At 40.8% G+C, this 17,700-nt stretch overlaps 1 pseudogene; it reads right to left on the reverse strand.

Annotated features, from left to right (window-relative positions):
* Positions 1-10,206: 10,206 nt before the first annotated feature.
* Positions 10,207-11,875, reverse strand: LOC140944441 (uncharacterized; annotated as a pseudogene).
* Between the last annotated feature and the right edge of the window lie 5,825 nt (positions 11,876-17,700).

A 17,700-nucleotide genomic window follows, 5' to 3' on the forward strand; every position in this document is an offset into this window, starting at 1 on the left:
GGTCTCCAATGTTCCAAATACAACCTGTTCTTGCGTTTTTTCGGTATGACCTTTATTATACCTTGTCTTTGTGTTATGTTGAGTTGTTCTACTTTATGAGCATAGTTAAAGCTTTGGACCATCTCATCACCAAGTAGATGCCAGAAGTGCAAATAGAGCTCAACTGAGAGACCGTCGCTGCCCGGACATTTGTTTTTAGCACACTGTTTAAGAACGTTGAAACACTCGGTTTTCGACAAAGGCTGTTCAAGTTCATTTAGCTCGTTTTCGTCGAGTTTGACGAGGTTAGGGTCTCCCAGTAAAGCATCGCGTGCAATAATATCACAGGGAGCGCTCGTATATAAATTTTCATAAAATGCTCTCTGCATTTCCAAAATCTCTTTTTCGCAAGAAGTTTCCGAGCCAGTACTTGTTTAAGCCTAGTTATATGAGTTTTTGCAAACCTCCTTTTCTCAAGATTTAAGAAGTATTTAGTATTCTTTTCTCCTTTTTCGTGCCAGCGTATCCTACTTCTAATCATTGCACCCTCGGTTTTATATTCAGCAATCTGATTAAGTTGAGCTCTTAATTGGTAGAGTTTAGTGATATTTTCTTTCGATCTGTTGGATTGCAGCAAGGCCATTAGGTGATCAATTTCTTTCTGAAGGTCTCGTTCCTTATTTCTTTTTATTCTGTTTTTCCTTTTTGAGTATTGTACACAAAAACCTCTAATCTCCATCTTGAGCATGTCCCAGTATAGGCCTTCATTAGTAAGGTAACAGTGTTTGCTTTTGTATTCGGGTATTTTGCTTACGAGCTCGTCAATGAAATTTGCATCTTTCAGCAAAGCGTTATTAATTTTCCAAAACCCAGGTCCACGTTTAGCGTATTCTTTCGATTGAAGACTGAAAGTGATAGCGCTATGATCAGATATTGTGGGGTTGGTGATGTTAGTATCAATGACAGACATCAACAATTCTTTCGACACAAGCCAATAATCTAAGCGGCATTGCACTTTCAAGGAATTGTTACGCCATGTAAATTGTGTTTTGTTGGTATGTTGATTTCTCCAAATGTCATGAAGTTTAAAACGCCGGGTTAAGCCTTCAATCTCGTCAATGACTTTTTGTTTTTTCTGAACAGTAGCACCACCCATTTTATCTGTAGGTGTTAATGGGCAATTCATGTCACCTCCCAAGATGATTTGTGCATCTGCAAATGGTAGGAGAATGTTATCAAGATTGCGAAAGAAAGCTATCTGGGCGGTAGAGTCATTTGGCGCGTAAATGTTGCAAAACAAGAAGGAAGATTCTAGCACGTTGGCACGTCCATTCTTATCAGCGAAGATGCTTTCTGTTTCGAAATCCAGACTCGGTTTAAATAATATCATCACACCTTTTGAATGTGTTGTTCCATGACTGTCATAAATTTTCCCTCCCCATTCTGCTTTCCATATTTTCTCGACACTTTTGAAAGAGTAAGTTTCTTGTAAATAAACAACGTCGAATTTTTGATTGTGGAGCCATCTAAACACCCGCCGTCTCTTTCTAGCTTGATTTAAACCTCTTACGTGTAAAGAACAAAAGGAGAGTCTAAACGGGGCAGCCGTGAATTAGCAGCATAGTACAAGACTAAGCTGTAGGGAGATAAATCTAAGTATATCAAAATAGATTCTAAACATGTAAATAGAAACGGCTATACAGAAACGCTAAGACACAAAACGCACAGTTACTAGAGCACAAATTGCTCAAAGTAGGGAAACCTCTTCATACACCTAAACGGGTTCCCTATGAACAGTTTAATGCTAAATAAGTAGGCGCTATGAGCGAAGCAACTCTTGGGAGCGCGAAAGGAATCAATTATTTACAGCGACTGACTAATCATGTACCATAACTTTACGGTACAGAGGAAGATCTTTAGTTTCTTTTCCACGATAAACTTGCCCTTCAATAATAAGTTTGTCGACATTAAAGAAAGCTTTTTTCTTCTGGGCTTTAGCAGCTTTCAAGATTGGGTAAAGTTTCTTGTGCATATCGGCGATTTCTTTTGGGAAGTCACTGGCAACACCGATCTTTGAGCCTTTTGGTAAGCTTCTAGCGTATGAAAAAATTTGCTCCTTGTCTTGATAGAAGCTGGCTTTGGCGATTATTGGGCGCGGACTCTTAGATTTGTTGGTTTGATTAACAGCTCGGGTGTTAGAAATTCGATGAACTCTTTCGAAGCTCATATTGTTTACGTCTTCTTCAGGTATTTGAAGCTGTTGTATCAGGACGTTTCTCAACACTTGCTCGGTTTCTGCTGGAGTTTCATGTGAGGAATCTTTGACACCGTAAACTCTGAAGTTGCTTCTTCTTGACTGAGCTTCAAGACGTATGTTGCGACATACTAATTTGTCGACTTCAGCCTTCAACTGATCATTTTCTTTGCGAAGCGAAGCAGTCACCTTTTCAGTCGCCGCGGCAGCATTTTTAATTTCTTGAATTTCCTTAGTTGCAGAATTCAAACTTTCCATTAGTTGCTTGTTTTCCTCTGTGAGTTTAGCAATTACTGATTTTAGGTCATCAACGGCTGGTTTGAGAAGAAGTAAGCTTTCTAACTTATTCCTGATATCGTCAAAGACTTTCAGCGTGGCGTCACCCTCGTGGTCGGGAAGCTCCTCGAGGTCGTCGTCAGTTTGAGAACCTTTTTCCCGTATTCTTTTTGCCCTTCTTCTAGAGGAAACGTCATTCTTCCCAAGCGAGTCAGTTTTGGCTGCCATTCGGTAAAAAATTAAGTGCGCTCCATGGTTATAAGCGGAGTTTACATCGAAAACGACGGAGCGATAAAAGAAACGACCATCTTTGTCAGCGCCTAATTAGCATTCCTATTTTAGAGCTTTTGCACAAGATACACGCAGATCAAAATGTATTGCTATGCTTAACAATATAAGGAACCCTAGATCTTCCTGTTTGTTCTAAATCAATGAAACAAGTTCATTTGTTTTAATTAGTAAGTTTCATGAAACATTCTAAATAGATAAAAGGTTTTGAAGTCATCAATAAAACACACTTAAAGTTTAATTGTTTACAGTTTTTATTAACGGCAACAATACAAAGGTTCAGGAAAAAAAATTCCATAACATTCACAGTAAGTCTAGTCTTGATCTTGTGGAATGGGCTGCTTTTCGTACAATCGATTGAGTAAGAATTTTCGCTTATCGATAGCAAGCTCTGTCGATTCCAACCAATCAAATCCTTCTGTGTCTTTAACCTCTTTTTGGGTTTCCACCTTCCACCATTGAAGGTGGGATCTTTTTTCATTGCACGCATCCACTGTACATTCCTTAAGAGTACTTTTCTTAGCTCTTTTCTGTAAACAGGAAGAAGAGCGTTCTCGGCTTTCACGCGGGCCACATTTTCTGAATCTCCGTTCCCTTAGTACTCATTGATCAATGCGTTGAGCTGGGTCTCATACCGTTTCTCGGCTTCATCAAAAATGCGTGACCAAGGCTCTAAGTTTTCTGTTTCTTCTTGGGCCAGACTCCGCTCATTGGCTGGCTTGAGAGACTTCGCTTTCTTGGGAGAAATCGTTTTCTGCACTGTCTTCATATTTTCCAGCACCTTGTTGAAGAAGGGTGTAGTGATGGTTACTGTTCCACATTTTTTGGTTTGAACCGCACGCGTCCTGATAGGAAACTAAATTTCAGAAAGGAGCGCGCCTCTTTTGTAGGATATTGGTGAAGGCGGGGTTACTAAGCGTTCTCCTTCGTAAATATTACTCGATTTTACATCGACCCTACATCGACCCTATATCAACCCTTCATCGAACACACATCGACCTCACATCGACCCCACATTGACCCTACATCGACCCCACATCGACCCTATATCGACCCCTCATCGACCCTACATCGACCCCATATCGACCCCACATCGACCTCACATGGACCTTACATCGACCCCACATCGACCCTACGTCGACCTAATATTACATCACGATTGACAAGAATTGCATTAGAATTAGTGATGACATCAAATTTGATTAGGAAGCTATATAAACAGGAAAATAACTTATTTCCTTCAATATGTTGGAGGTTCTCGTGTGGTAAAGATGCCTTATAAATTCAAAAGAGATTGACCGGTATGTGGCAAGCCAGAATTACTCTCCTTGAGTGATCACCTGCGTCAAGTGCATCGATTAAAGAGCCACGAAAGAAAGCAATGGCTAAAAGCAGCAGTACTTTCGGCGTCTAAGAAAAGTCTGGGTATAACACAAGGAATGTCTCGACGTTTTCCCCAAGTATTGCACACGGAAAAGGAAAGAGGTAGAGAACGAAAACGAACTATTGTAGCTGTCAAAGAAATGGAAAAACCTCACCATTGTATAGTCAAGAGGCCCAAATTAAACTAACGATGTTTCCCTGGAAACCAAGGCATATCCAGAATTTATGTTTCGACATAAATTTTCACTTCTCGTGGTAGGCCCCACTCAGTGTGGTAAAACATTTTTCGTAGAAAAAATTCTTACAATGGATCGTATTCTGTACGAGAGCAAGAAACCGAGAGCATATGGTGGTACTAAAGTCAGTGGCAGGATACCTACAAAGTGATGCAGTCATCTATCGGAAAGGAAATTCAGTTTTTTCGTGGCCTTGCGGAGTTTAAAGAAGATCTTCGGGAAACTGACCCAAAGTTTAAAAATGTGCTGGTGTTAGATGATCTTATGTCCCAAGCAACAGAGAGTCCTCTCGTTTCCCTTCAGTTTACCCAAGGCCGGCATAGAAATGCTAGTGTGATACTACTGTTACAAAATATGTTTCCTACATTCTTGCTGCTACAAAATATGTTTCCAAAGGAAAAATTTAACATGGATATCAGCCGGAATGCTCAGTACATGGCTCTTTTTCGAAGTCCTAGCGATTGAAAACAAATCGGTATCCTTGCGGAAGTAATGTTTGACAAAAATCGCCCGCGATTCATGGCAGCTTATTTTCAAGAAACGGACAGAGCGTTTGGTTATATCTTCGTTGACAATCGCCTAGACACGCTGAGTGATAAGCAAGTATTGATTGACATTTTCGGCTCTTGTCGTCGATATCCGACTATTAACAGCTCCGCAAAATCGGTCGAAACAGTCAAAACGACCAGTTATAAGGAAAACATTGCCTGCGAAGTTAGATCAGTGGTAAAATCACCTCCCGTAGTAAAATCTTCCCCGCAAATTGTGAAAACGTCACGGCCATTTCCTTCTAATTCAGTCTGGTCTGAAGCAGCCTATCCCGTTGTACAAAATTATATGCAAGGAGCGCCCCGATGCCAAACCCGGAAATGTACCGCATTGCCAGACATCTTTATGATCCGTATCTTCCATCGTACTCGTATGGACATTACTGGCCTATGAAAATAAGACACTATTGCAATGGAAAATCTAAATGGATTTACTTGCACAAGGACGATGCCAGCGTAAGATCTTTCCTAGAAAAGAACCAAACGAATGCTCGATAGACCAGTAACAAATTAATTAAACGGTTGTCGATGCACTTGCAATTGTGTGTGAAACGGTACCTTATCTTTTTGTTAGAGGACTAAGGCATTATTGTTTAATTTACGAGAACAAAATGAGGCATGAGTCAGATAGAAATTACTACTGATTAACGGAGCGTGTTTTTATGTGTTTTTTAATGATAAAGTAATTTCATAGAGAGAACATTGTTTTGTAATAGATTGAAATAAAGAGTTTGACCTCCATCTTGTGTCTGAGTTTTGTTTATAACCAAATTTTTGGTTACGCAAGCGAACTTGAACAAACTGTTTCCTTAGCAAAGCGATTGCAAGAAAGATAGCGCTTTCGAAAACTGTCCGCTTTTATTTTGAAGACATAAAAAATAGATTCTACATGAGCCAATCAAGGTTAAAAGAGCCTGGGCAAGCCTATTGTTCCTATTGTGTCCTTTCAAGAAACGACTATCCACTTAATTATATATGGAGGAAGGCACTTTATTAGTATGGAGGAACGCACTTTTTCTCTAGGTTATAACAATGGGTGACGGTATAGACTCGACCCTTATGCATATCAATGATTTACCTCGACCTACCTCGACACTTACTCGACACCAAAACGGCGTAAAATGACCCTCTACCACTACTTCCCTCCTTTGAATATGTTTTTGTTAAAAAGCGCCCCAATTCTAATATTATATTAGAGTACAGGTACGTATCAACCGAGGTTCATCTTCCTTTACTTGCTCACAAACGAACGGTAATGCCACATTACAGACACAGTGGTCTTATGTCCATGTGTCGGTGCGTAAATTCTTCTAACGAATGATCTCTTCTTCAAATTTTGTGGCGATTGCTCGGCTGGTCGTTCTGGCGAAGGGGGATCCAGGGACAACAAGTCCGTTTTCCAGTCTCCTTGACTTGCACTTTGTTCTCACTGCGGGCTTTTTAAAGAAATGTGAATATAAGGAAGGAAAGTTCTATCGGCACATGCCTGACAAGTTTGTTATCAGGTTCAAGGTAATTCCCTCGCGTTAACTGAACATTCACGGTCAGTGCAGTATTTGTTATTATTACAGTTTCTGTTATTGTTCATTTTTAAATTAATATTCAAGTTTCATTTAAACATTTTCAAACATTTGGTTGTTTCTCAAAAAAGAAATAAGCGCCCTGTCCCGAACAATCGGGGGTGGAAGCGGAATCATTTGAATCTTGATATTCATGATTCCTGTCCTTTTCGCCTCAATGATTCATGATTCCTACAAGAATTTTCTTTCAGATTCATGATTCACGAAAACTTTTGGTCAGTGGGAAGTCTCATTTTGTATAGTTTCTTTGGTGCTCAAATTTCTGGTTCATCCAGACTCGATATGATCATTCGTTTTCTCTAGGTATGGATTTTTTTTGTAACTGAACCTTAAGAACCAGGTGGTTCGAGAAACAACCTGACTGTCAGCCCCGAATGGCCGAATTATATAGGGGGGTCCGGGGGCATGTTCCCCTAAAAAAATTTCAAAAGTGGACTATCAGAAACGCCATATCCTTTATTCCCTAGATCGAACACAATTAATTCATACGTGTATTTTAGCTTTTCTCAGAGGCTCATTTTTCATGATTCCCGAGCCAAAGTAGAAAAATTCCCACGTTTTTAAAACACAGATTCATGATTCTTACGTGTTTTGTAACTATGATTCATGATTCCGCTTCCACTGAGGCACCAATAGTAAACAAACGCCCAGGCCCGGGTTGCTCGAAGCATGGTTAGTGCTAACCAGCGTTAAATACGATGGAAACCTATACATTTTGATACCTCTTAACCAACGGTTAGCGCTAACCAGGCTTCGAGCAACCGGCCCCAGGGCGCTAAATTGAATCATTATAGTAAGTCTATTTTTTTACTTGTCGCGCGCTTAAAACATGGTTCTAATAAATCAGGGTAAAATTAGGTCTATATAATTTGATCAAAAAGTTAAACGCTAAAAGATTTTTAAAATACATTTAAAAAACATTTAAAAAAGTGAACGACGTTTCGGCGCTACATTACGCCGTTATCAACAGAAGTACTCCATTTCCAAAGCCACATCGACAGCAGATACAAGAAAGGCCTAGTCAACACGATGGTTAACCGTGCGTACCGTCTATCTTCCACCAAAGAAGGTTTTGCAAAAGAATACAACAAGTCACGCACCATGTTTTCAAAGCTGCGCTATCCGAAAACATTGGTCGATTCCACTATAAATAAGTTCAGCCAGGAACGAGATAAAGAAATACACACCGTGCCTTCAGTAGACCCATCTGTTTACATAGTATTGCCCTTTATAGTCAGGTCGCTTAGCGTCAGTTTCATTACTGGCCCGATACAAGCACCAATTTTTGTATGCACTCTTTTTTCGATGTAAGATTTAAATTTAGTCGTGGATCAATCGAAAATAATTCCTCTATCTCATCAAACAGAGCGTGGAAAAATTAGGTTAATTTGCATAAATTCAAAATGGCGGCGCTAAGTACAAAAATTTTAAACAACTACAAATTCGTCGCACTTGTAATGCAACTATAACCCGTGTTTGTTAAAGAAATGAAAAATGATGATAGGACTGAGTGCTGCAGTCCAATTTGCTCTTCAGTCATACGAGTTTAAAACGGATTACGATTACAGACCGGCATGGACAACACGAAGATCTTAGTTCACCAATCAATCAAAACTATAACAAAATGTTTCATAACTTTAACCTTTCCAACATTAGAATGTAACTTTTTCGAGAGTTCTGCTAGACGTTTAAAAAGAATCTACTCAAGAGCGCGTGGGCGAGATGGCGCGTACTGTTTGATTACTTACGCATGACGCTTTCTGATCTATTCAACTGTTCATTAAGCGGAAATCAGCACCTCCGTAGGCCAATCAAACTAGAGAATTTTGTTGGGTATGCATGATTTAAATAATAAAAATATTATTAAATTAATGACCAAAAATCAATTGATTTTTTGTTCAATAAATCTTAATTACCCTTTTTTTAATTACTCTGAGTTAACACGCTCTCGAGCGAATGAAATGATCGTCATAAGTTGTTTTAATAAGGCATTCCAGTTAAACAGAATATTTTCCTGGCAATTGCGGGGAGTATCCAGGAACTTTCGAAAACTAGTTACTTGGGCAACTAAAGAAGAACGTTCTTAGTGCCTCATTCTTCCTCTTAGATCAGTTACTAAACCTACTCCTGATTTGAAAAATACGACTTACAGTTATTGTAAATCGGTATGTACTTTGAACATCTTAAGTTTCTTCTCCTTTCATCTCACTTGTCTGCGACCGCTGCAATACGAATTGTAATTACAATTGCAAAGCGGGGAACACTTCAAGTTCGCTTTGCCACATTTGCGGTTGGAACAGTCTCCCTTGCATGTACACTTGATTAAATCTTGACAGGCTTTAGAAAGCTCTGGAACGGTTAGCCAAGGTGGGCTCCACACATTGTCTACTTTTCTCCAGCCATAGTCGCTTGGGGAAGGAATCATCTGCTGTACTTCTGTACTTGTAACCCAGATAGAAGCTTGGTAAACAGCCCTCTTCGTGGGTTTTAGAGGGCATTCTGGGTCGGTGGCATCCTTTCCATCGTGACGTTCTTTAGACAGAACAGTCCCCTCCTTGTCTGGTGCTCGTTTTGTCGTAGACGAGGACGATCAGCCGCTCAATCTTACGAAAGTTCTCACAGTTGGAATCAAGAGGCTCAAAAGGATGGGAAGCTACAATCGGCGACAAAATGAGTTGAGACACTTCGCCCAAAAGTTGGCTTTTTTACGTTTTACGAACTTCAAAAGGAGGAAATATAGCTTTCCTCCACCATCCCCTCAGTGCAATGTTGTGCCCTTGTTCTAGCTACCTATAGAAAACAACAAACACCCCAACTTCGAATGGAGGGGACAGGGGAGAGGTGCGGATTCTTTTGTTCAATGTCTCAACAATTTTGTCGCCGATCGGCGACAAAATGAGTTGAGACACTTCGCCCAAAAGTGGGCTTTTTTTACGTTTTATGAACTTCAAAAGAAGGAAATATAGCTTTCCTCCCCCATCCCCTCCGTGCAATGTTGTGCCCTTGTTCTAGCTACCTATAGAAAACAACAAACACCCCAAATTTGAATGGAGGGGACAGGGGAGGGCTGCGGATTCTTTTGTTCTCGGAAGTCACCCTATTTAAGTACAATGTGTCAACAATTTTGTCGCCGATTGTAGGTGGATAAAAGTGCCTGTAACCTCTTCAAACGCCATCTAAGCTTACCAGAACGACTTCTTCCCTTTTCCCCAAAAAGCAGAGGTTGTGTCGCATCCAGAAATCGCTTGAAGCATTGGTAGTGCTTGTGACCTTTTTGAGCCCAAGGCTGGTTGACAGAGCATTTATGCTGTAATGTCTGTAGTTCTTTCCCACTCCAAAGGCGACCCAAATATCAGCCTTGGGCTGTGACAGTAACAGCTTGTGAAAGACACCAATTAGGACAACAACAACATCAGTGTCCACAGTGCGAACTTGCACAGTCGTCAATCCCCACTGAAGTGCGTGTAGTACATGAACCACAATTCTTGTGTCGGCCTCTTCATGATTGCAGTTTGGCATGGGACTGGATGAGATACCGTTAGCACTGACTCTTCCGAAGTGATGTAAACCGCCTTTCCCTCGGGGAAGACAAAGTTTGCCACTTTATAGGTAAGAAAGTCAAACAGCTCTCTCTTGTTTGATGAATCATGCAGAAAGTCTGACTAGCTTCGTGGTAACTTGGTTTCTCCGGATACCTTTCTGCGGACCCCCTTTCCTCTCTTCTGACGAGTCGACTCCTTTAAACTTTCCGATCTGTATGTGTCCCATACAACGCCCAACCTTTCTGTTCCTTGTAGATGACTCTGAAGATGAGGGATGAAAGCCTTCTCTGCGTATTCTTTGAATGTTGTAATTCCAGCGATGGACAAGCAGTGTACGATGACAGCACCATCCAATACTTTACAGCTGAATGTTTCAGGTGGCGTAGATTCATGTAGTGGCTCAAGGCATTTCGTCAGTTCAGACTTTGTGCCCGGCAAATAAAGTTTGCCAAATTCTGACAATGAGAGAGGAAAGGATTGGACTTCATGAGAAAAGAATTCTTCCAAATCCCCTTCATGGCTCTGCATTGAGATATACAACTGACCAAAAAGAAGACACATTACCTTCAAGAGCCTTAATCTTCTTTCCTTGCTTCGACTTAATCTTTGGACTGGGTTTCCTGAATAGTGCTGGCTTGTTTAATTTAATGGGTTCATGAATAGATCCTTTTCATTCCTCCAGTACTTCTTTGACAAAGTTACTGTATTGTCCCTTTCCTGTGTCTTCAAGGGTGTGCAATGCAGCTATGACTGATTCATCAGCGCAATCTCGACTATAGGGATACAAGATCTGAAAAATCGGCCAAGAAAGGGTTCCCCATCTTCCTTATGATGCTAGAGAGACTAGTTACCTACCTTTGGAAGGTTTTCTGTGTTGATAGACCTTGCTCATGATTCAGAAAGTTTTGGGGATTATCTGGATCGTTATCAGAAAAGTATTGGCTCTCGAACTGTTTTCGAAGTCTTGACAGCTCTGGTCCTGACAACATCGAGCGTCTGAAGGCAACAGGGTTTTCTGTAAGACCAATACAACCCCCGAGCCTTTCACGTTGCGGTTTTCTTGCTCATGTGCTTGATCGAACGGAATTCCTGAGAATGTATTGGTCGTTTTCGAAATAACCCAGTTGCCCTGAATCTCAAACTCTTCTTTGATTGGCCGAGGCAAAGATTTCTTATCTCTTATATGAACGGGTAGCCACCTTGCGTAATTGACATTGTCTAAGGCAAAGAACAGAAGTGCTACTTCTTCCAAAACGTTCACGTACAAATGAAAGTTTCTCTCCCTGTGAGCACGGACAAAGATGAGAATAAGAGTTTCGTATCGCAAAATAAGGTCCCAGAACATAAATGTTGGACTTTTAGTTATCATCTGTAATCTCCAGGCTTCGGCTGTTTCTTCGTGTTCAGAGCCAATACAACTTAAGAAAGCTTCGCGTTGAAGGATACGCAAGGTTAACAGTGTGACTTGGTGGGCGTGTCTGGTACGGGTAAGGTGAGCCGCGTTCAACATCGATTGTGCAGTCCCGGCAGAAGTTACTTCAGCTTCTGATAGAGCTGATGTCCACCCAGAGCCCTCAAGTAAATCTCCAAGTACGTTCCAAAGAGCCATCTCTGTGTGCAAGCCTCCCAACATGGCTACATACTGTCCTTCGCCGTGAGTGGGTGGAAAATGCCATTGGACCAGCTTTGCCAGGGCGAAGAGTGGCTGATCAAACGTAATGACTGGAATCTGACCTGGGTTAAGTAAATTTGTCGCTTGCTTCACTACATCCATACCGTGCTTAATCATTGCGGGTGTAGCAGACTTCTAATAGAAGAGAGGTAGCATTGCACACAAGGCTGGAAGGCCATGTGTAGGCGGTTTTTGAGAGGCGTGATAAGCTGCCTATGCGATAGCGTCTCCTTTCTCTATTTCTTCTTTTTTCAAAAGTCGCGTGGAGATCTGCACCCATTCATTTTCCACTTCTAGGGCTTTATCCAGGCAGACCTTTGTTTGCTCCACCTTTACCTCTGGGACAACAGTGTTAGACTTTGCTATAGCTACAGCCGGGACAGTAGTGTAGATTTCAGGTAGCTGAACATGCTTTCCACTCACGGAGGGAGGAACCGTAAAAGGCGGTCTACATTTACCCGGCTTGTTTGGGGATGGAAATTGGAACATACTAATACCAGTACCATGGAAAGAGCTTTGTGATGTAGTTGAACTGGGATTATGTTCCAGGTTGTCCAAAGCACCAACGGTAAACAGGCCTCTGTTCAGGCAGACAGGGGATACAACTCCGTCCTCGTCAAAACGTATGCTTATTGCTTTGGCAATCCAATCTTCAAGCTGTAAAACCCTTTCGTTGGAAAAGCAGACTCCTATCTGGTGTAACTGATTGATAAGATGCTTACCGTATTTTCTCGATTAAACGCCGGACCCCGATTAAACGCCGGCCTCGTTTAAACGCCGGGTCAAAACTGCTAATTTTTAAATAAACGCCGGGGGCGTTTGTTCGAGGTCCCGGCGTTTATTTGCGTCGAGACAATAAGTACAGATATTCACTAGAAAAGCACTGCTATAACAAGTACTGTACGGTATACTGCTTTTGTTATTTTAATAAATGTCTAACGAACAAGTCTGGCGTAACATTAACTGCGATGTACAAGCTTTACAACAAAACAAAATTGAAAAGTCACCTTCAAGGCACAGCTGTGTTGAGAGAATACTAGCGGCCTGGGAAAGCCTCCCAAGTGACATTATCAAGAAGAGTTTTGAAGTGTGTGCGATCTCGCTACCCATTGACGGATCGGAAGATGAGAAAATCCACTGTTTTCAGAAAGAAGCCCACTAAGAAATGGGAGGGAGGAGTTTACTGAAAGGGCCGTGGCATTTTACGCTGCGCTGGGACGAGGTGCTCCCCTAGATGAAAACGACCCATTCGCGGACCTAGAGCCGGACATTTTCGAAGAAGAACGTAATGAGATTGTTGTCCACGAAGATTAGCCGATTAGCACACAAACATTATTGCGAACGTTTGTTGATACAAACATAAAGGACGTTGGCGACATTTCCGTTTTTAAACTTTAAACGTTTTGTTCTGTTTGCATAAATACTGATTACAATATACACGTGCCGTATGTAATGCCGTATGTAATACCGTATGTATGAGATACAGGAACATTATGTCAGGTCGGGTCCAAGGGAGAAATCGTCCCGCGTTGACAAACTGCGCACGGATCTCAAAGAATGTGAAATAATACATCAACCTAGAAATGATGAAAATTTTACTCCATTAATAAACGCCGGACCCCGATTAAACGCTGGCTTCAAATAAACGCCGGGTCCCCGAGGCCAAGTTTTAAATAAACGCCGGGGGCGTTTAATCGAGAAAATACGGTACTTCTGGTCAGGCCATGTATGTTCAAGCCAATGTAAACAGGGAGTGGTGGCTCGCGCTCTAACGAATGTCTTGGTTTTGCCTCTGGTTTAGCAGTTGATCGTTTCTTAGCGTTAAAGACTATGGCCTGGCCAATAGTGAGGCATGCTTGGGACTCTTGCTTCTCTTGGTGTTTCAAGTTGGATCCATTGAGAATTAAGGAAATGAGGGTCTTGAGACTTGATGGCAGTGACATGTCTTGACATTTTTCCGGAAAAGATCCGTTGAAGAGAATGCCTTCATGATTAAAAATGTCTTTCCTTATTATAGAAGCAGCCCTGGCCAAAATTAGTGCGTCTTCTGAGAAGTCTCTTTTCCTTAAGGCGTCTTGAATCATGTTACGCATTCCTTCTTTGAAAACTAAGAAAGTGTTCCTGCCGTCGAACTGTTCTTGAGCTTCCTTGAAGTATTCCAACAAGCGCTCCTTTAGCCTGATACTTTGCTCCGATCGCAATAAGATCTCCTCCAACTATTCTCACAAGTAGTCGCGAATCATTAAGCTCTGTTATTATTGTTCTTATATTTGCGTCTGTCCCAAATGTAGACACCTGGCGGAGATCTCCATCATCTTCTCGAGCTCCCTTCTCACACAAAAAACACACCTCACTGTTCAACCGTTGTCGCTTACCGCGAGAGCTTGTTTCTGTCGAATCACTGCTGCGTTTTCTTTTCAGTTTTGCTTTTTCAAGTTTGCAGCTGCTAAATTTCGCATAGCAAGACTTATGCCACGACGCACGATGAAATTCCCAGCCTTCTGCTGTCTCATCACCAAATTTGACTATCACTGGTAAAGAATCAATATCTTGAAACTGCTTCACGTGATTAAGAAAATTCATATATGCGTCTTTTTTATTTCCATTCTTTACCGGGTTTTCCAAAGGACATTTTAAAGCTTCTGAGGTTTTCCTCTGGCATATAACACATAGGTTCCAGTCCACCTCCATGTTTTGCGGTCACAAACTAAAACAAATAAGGAATTTGTATAATTTTTTGTATATATGCTACAATGTTGGCTGTTAATTAAAACTGAATTTAAGCTACAGTAAAACGGGCAACAAAAAAAACGTGCAACTTGTTTTGAAACATTGCTGCAAAACGAGTTGGATAGAGATGTTTCGCGTTTTACCACCGACGTTCGAACCTGTCTTGTAACAAATAAGGTTGCAAGGTTTTTTCGTAGGTGGTAAAACGTGCAACATTGCTATTCAACTCGTTTAGCACCAATTTTACAAAACATGTTGCACTTTTTGTTGCCCCTTTTCACCGTACTTTTAAGGAAAATTTCACTATAATTCATGATAGCTTGGACCTCTATAGGTTTCTAAATATAACAACATAGTCTTTTAACTGCAAAACTACAAGCTTGAACATTGTATACATACCAGGTTAAGAAGCACTGCATTTGGTCCCCTGAAGCAGCGCCCGAGAGTTTGAACATGCTTTTGTTTTGAGAGAAATTATTCAAATTGCACGCAAAAATCCAGGTGGATCCACGGAGAAAAATGTTTAATAGTAATTAAGGAAACAATCTGGTGATTTTGATGCTTGTATCCGCTGTGTAATGTTTCCGCGAAAATTTGGAGTTAAGCGACCTGACTATTAAAGATCAGCGATCAGCTGATCGCGTACGCAAAGATATCTATTCTCTAGCAGCTAAGATTGATGTTAACGTAAAACCCGTCTTTACAAGTAGAAAACTGTCACAAACCCTGAGTGTCAAGGAAAACAAGTCCCCGATCGTCACACTCAATGCGTTGTATACTTATTTCAATGTGATTTGTGCGATGCCAATTATGTCGGGTACACTGTCCGACACTTACATCAACGCATAAGTGAACACCGTTGTTCAGCCATCGGGAAACACCTTGAAACACAGCAACAACAGAACAAAGACTGACCATCTTTTCAAAGTTCTGAGGAAAAGTAACAGCAAGTTTGATCGCTTAGTCTATGAGATGTTATACATAAAGGACATCAAGCCTTCTCTTAACACGCAAGCCGACTCCATTCGTGCCAAACTATTTACGTGACACCTTCGGACATTTTTTTTCTCTTATTGTGGTTCTTACCTTAGGAATTATACCCATTTGGCCCCCAAATATTTTATGTATTGTTTCAAATTTTTCATCTTCGTTTTACACCTTATACTTTTTCACTTTTCAACTTGATAATGGCGTAATGTAGCGTCGAAACGTCGTTCATTTTTTAAAATGTTTTTTAAACGTATTTTAAAAATCTTTTAGCGTTTAAGAGCGAATCCATGCAAAAATCGACCAAAATCGCCGATTCGTGGCAAGGCTCAAAAAATCAAAATTGCTATTCTTTTGCAGACTGGTAGACTTAAATAAGTATACAAACGCTATGTATTTTTTTCTTCGAAAGATCTGTTCGTTTCCGAGAAAAACGAAGAAAACCGTTTCAAGCCCCACCGTCGATTTCGCAAGCCAAAAACAGGGCTGAAATTCATCATGATTCGCTGGACTCGCGTTCCAATACAACCGCGCTAGGAAGAAAACTTATTGCTAAAATTTTAAGTTTAACTCGTCGTTGATCAAAATATATAATATTTTTAGCATTACAACCGTCTGAGTAATTATAAAAAAACTAAATCGTACGGCTACCTGATGTTTACCCACGAAAGGTCGTTGAAAACAGCGACGATTTTCATCATGTGCCTTTGATCAGAAATTTTTCAGATTGAAGGGAAATACACTACAGGCATCAAACGTTTATGTTATGTAAACATTGTTTTGGGGAAATCATTTTGAGCTTCTCAGAAATTATTTGAAAATCGTTTTACAGACAACATAAAGTAACGTCATCTTTAACATATGCGTGACCATCGTCAGTCGACCAGGCAAAGGTCATCAAACGTTTGTCCTAAAAATGTCTAATATTCAAGCACAAAGTTCTAAACGTTAAAGTACTTACCCTATTCTTTGTTCCAGGTCTAGGTTTACGGCAAAACGTTTCCCGTTTCCATCTGTTCAAGTTTGCCATTGTATATTAAACTCTGTTTGAGACTCATAACCAACACGCATTCTTTCTAACGAAGTTCGCTTATGTTAATTCAACACGTAGTAAACCCTCTCTTCCTTATCTGTCAACCACTTTTGTCTCAAAATGCTGCTGGACACCGCAGAAGGAAGCGCCAATCTTAAGGATAAAGCACCCTTCGGACGTTTTGTGACTCAGCATGCAAATTACTTTCAACAGTAATATCGGATTACAGCTGTCAAGATCCCGGTGCCCGTGGTCAGGATCCGCTAAAAGCAGGCGCAAAGCAAACGTAAAACATGCGTGTAATATAAAATTTTTGGGAACGAGGGAACGAGGCTGCAATCTCCCCAAGAGTTGCATCGACCACTTGTTTTGCTGTTCGAATGTGGAATCGTTGAGTTCTATCCGATGCCATATCCCCCACACGTTGTCTTGAATGAGGTACAAGTCAGTTGCTTGAAGGAAATGTAAAAAAACAAAAACAAAAACAAAAAACAAAAACAAAAACGACAACGACAAATGCCATCAGAACTGGACTATGATCTTTAACTTTTACAAAAAAAATTCTGTACTCTAGGGGAAATCGGGTTTAATTTCAAACTAAAAGAAAAACTGAAAGGTTTATTTTATCGGACAGATTAGGTGGATTGGTGCCGTACCCGGGAGACTCTAGGTTATCTAAGAGAGTTGACAACTATGGTAAACTTTATACAGTATTCGTGGATTGAATCTAAGTGACTTATTAGAATATAATACAATGAATAAACCAAGAGCACCTGAGCCTACAGGAATGAAGATACCGATTTGCTGATAGATATATTCTGAAATGTTCTTCTTATAACTCCTTTGTCGGCTTTAAGAGGTTTCCCTCTTCTTTCAATTATGTGATTAGCGATTTCCTTTGGAACTTGGCACGAACTGGAATAACTGTTCCGTCGCCATCCAATACCGAGCTCAGAACGATGGAAAGGGCATACCGTTTCTTAAAGGAACCTAGGGTGCTTTCCATCTGTCAGAACTGGCCGGCTGGACCATAGCCTGACCAGTCATTTTGAAAATGAAATAGGACTTTTCCAAGAGTTTTTGCTGAAAAACGTTCTCTTTCGAGCATACTATTTCGAATTTGACTGATCTAGCTGAAGAGTTTGATTAAAAGGGAAATTATCATTGTGACGGGAATGGTCTGGCCGGTCAG

This window comes from Porites lutea, chromosome 7, assembly GCF_958299795.1.
Source record: "Porites lutea chromosome 7, jaPorLute2.1, whole genome shotgun sequence".
Classification (NCBI taxonomy): domain Eukaryota; kingdom Metazoa; phylum Cnidaria; class Anthozoa; order Scleractinia; family Poritidae; genus Porites; species Porites lutea.